This window comes from Drosophila serrata, unplaced genomic scaffold, assembly GCF_035046125.1.
Source record: "Drosophila serrata isolate PLE 108 unplaced genomic scaffold, ASM3504612v1 contig_53, whole genome shotgun sequence".
Lineage (NCBI taxonomy): Eukaryota > Metazoa > Arthropoda > Insecta > Diptera > Drosophilidae > Drosophila > Drosophila serrata.
In genome coordinates, this window is record NW_028256951.1 from 23,324 (window position 1) to 26,576 (window position 3,253).

At 36.8% G+C, this 3,253-nt stretch overlaps 1 long non-coding RNA gene across 1 annotated transcript; it reads right to left on the reverse strand.

Annotated features, from left to right (window-relative positions):
- Positions 1–1,713: 1,713 nt before the first annotated feature.
- On the reverse strand, positions 1,714–2,599 carry LOC147644952 (uncharacterized). The gene is made up of 2 exons (XR_015272581.1): positions 2,476–2,599; positions 1,714–2,409 (listed from the first exon to the last, which is right to left on the reverse strand). It is a non-coding gene; the product is annotated as an uncharacterized LOC147644952 (long non-coding RNA).
- Between the last annotated feature and the right edge of the window lie 654 nt (positions 2,600–3,253).

Sequence of the window (3,253 nt, forward strand, 5' to 3'; positions counted from 1 at the left end):
AATAAAATCAGAGGTAATTATACCGGCGGAGACAATGGTCGTGGTTATTATAATAACAAGAAGGGAAGCTAACTGTAGCACACCGAAGTTTATATACCCTTGCAGATAGAACTTTGATGACTAGGAATCCATACAATATAAATTATATACATTTATTTAAAAAAAAACAATGAAATAATACCTGCTTTCAATTCATTCACCTATACATATTATACTTGCAGTTTTACATTCACAGATTTGCATTTTTCCTCCACATCTAACGATCGTTTGTATGGCACCTATATGATATAGTCGTCCGATTTTCATAAAAATTGACACAAAATGTAAGACTTATATTATATATATAATAATCTCAAATTAGATGAAAATCTGTTGAAAACTGAAAAAGTTATAATTTTTAATTATATTAGAATTTTAGAATAATTTATTTATATTATTCTAAAATATTGTGAAAATCGGACTACTATGTCATATAGCTCCCATAGGAACTACCAAAAAATTAATAATAATAATATATATATATATAATTAAATACTTGGTATTTCGTAAGTTAAAAAAAATATATTTTATTTTTATTTAACCGAAATAAGTTACAAGATATTTGTATGTATGAAGAACACCGACCGAATAATTTCGTGTCTCAAACTGAACTGAACTTATTGAACTAGGATGGGTGACGATCAAACCTCGGTTTCGAGCTTTTGTGGATCTTGATTGATTTCGAAAGATTCTAAGAGAGAGCTTAATTGATTATTTAATTTCTCCTGGATTCAAGTGCATTCGCTCTTGGATACAAGTGCTCTTTTGAAATTTGATAATTTTGTTTTCGAGCTAACGAGTCCGAACTTTGAGCGTGTGAACGCGACAAATAGGAAAGGATGTTTAGACAATAAAATTGTTTAGTCTACTACTGGGGACTTGTGTTTATTCTACTGTCGAACTCGTGTGGAGTTGTGGTATCCAATGACTGTATGGTTATCATTCGATGATGATTCATATATGTGGAATAAGTAGGCATGTGCTAAAGTCTATGGGACTGTGGATATGTCACTCCCCCAACCTTTGAATTTAGCCTGTCCTCAGGCGGATAACGTGGGATAATTCATAATGTTATTTTCCGGTATGATCTGATCATTTACAATTTGTTCCGGGATCGGTTGTTCTTCTTGTGCTTTCTTATATTTAACAATGAGTTTGTAACGTACACACTCCTTGAGCGTTGTGGGTTTTGTATTGAGGTGTACAAGAGTATACAGAACTAAATAATGTAGACAGAGATGACATAAAGCGGCAAAAAGGATAACACATTGGTTAAGGAAGCGGACAGACAAACATACCTATTGAAGACGAGGTCCGGATGTTATTGGCCTCAGTCTTTACCCACCCTACCTGTGAAGTCCCATCGGGCTTCACCCAAATACAACCGTTGTTTTACATTTTCTCAGGTGCCCACCAAAAAATCATTTAATCCATTTCTATCTCCAAATAATTAGCGATAATGTGATACATTTTCCTAAATCTAACCTTAAACTAGGTAAAGAATTGAATTGTGAAGGTCTCCTTATACGCTAATTTTGTTTTGTTCTTACTTTAGATACGAAAAAAGCTAATTACTAAAGAATGTAAAGATTGGGGAAATTAAATTACATTTAACGTTAAATTAAATTTTCAGAGATTAAGCAATATTTTATCTTTTTAAATAACTAAGTATTCTTTTGGTAACTTTTGGTACTTTGTGGACTATCTGGTAAAGATATATATATTTCCTCAGTTGTTTTTAACGGCTATGCCGTACTTACGCAGTATCCCTCGATGTCAGCAGGCCTGATGACGATGAGGTGTTGCTGTAGATAAATTTTATTTGGAGAAGATGTTGTATATATATATCTTTTAAGATCGCCGCCCAAAAATAAGCTAAATTAGGAATGTAATGTAAGTAATTATAAGTAAAGTCGCTTAAGGTATGAAAACTAAATCTATATATACTAAACGGATGGTTGCTCCATGCAACCGGTGCGGCCAAGTATGCAGCAGTTTGCCAGCGTGATAGGGACCGATGACCAGCTGACCAGGGAATCACGCCCAATAAGTGAAGGCGAGATCGGACGATGCTAAAGCGATGACCACGTGTTATTTCAGAGAGAGTGGCTCCTCGATCGCAGCAATAAATGCAGAAGGGGACACCAATTCACGGGGCTTGGCGATTGCTTTCGATTCGCAACCAAAAATGGAACGTCGGGCGGGCTTCCTGATACACGTGGTGAATGCTTTAGTTGTGATCGAATTATTGTCATTCTGATCTTGCAGCCCGACACACGTGGCAGGGTTGGCGGCCAAGGGTAATGCCCAGCCTTCGCTGTGCACCCAATTGGAAATGCCCTCTTCTTCAACTTTCCGGCGAGCAGCGTGCTATTTTTGGAAATACGCTTTGTTACACTTAATCACATTTACGATTGATCGCGCTTGAAAGCTTACCAGCAATAGGGAATATATACGAAAAATAAGCGTTTGGCAGTAGTTACTGCAAATAATTCGAAGTATATCCTTACGATGCCTGCGGATTTAAAATTTGGTTTTGCCAAAAATTGACTGCACTCGATCACCCCACGTTGAAAAGGAAGAGACCGGAAACTCGCAGAGTGACCATAGATTTCGAAGTGGAATTTGCCAGAAATTAGCGACAATTTAATGTGAATGGCATTTTGTTAAACTGGTTCGATATCAAATGAATCGAGGGTGCTCGCATTTAGAACTACCAACTCGGGCCTGACTCCCACAACCACAGCTTTGATTTTTAGTCCCTGCGACTAACAATAAAAACTGAAAAAGGAGTCAATACAACTACCAAATGTCCTTAGCATGAAATTTTCCGAGTTCCTTGCCATTCATGTCTTCCAAGAGATAAATTGTTTGACCTATCTTTTCTTTAACTCGAGCTTTGATACCTACAGGAGCTAGTTTCGCGTTGTAGTCCTTTGCTGCGTTACTGAGGGTAAAATTCCTTTTGACAACCTCCTGACCAACCTCAAAAGAACGTGGTCTTGCTCGGAGATTATAATACTTTTGGTTTGCTTCATAAGCTTTACTCAGATGCTTGCCAATGTTGGATCGAATTCTTTGAAATTCATCTGTCCTTGATAAATTTACGTCACCTTCAGTAAGTAAGCCAAGCTTACGAAGTAGTTTATAGTCATGGCCATGAGATATCATATGATGACCGAAAACAACATGATAGGGCGATATACCTATGGAT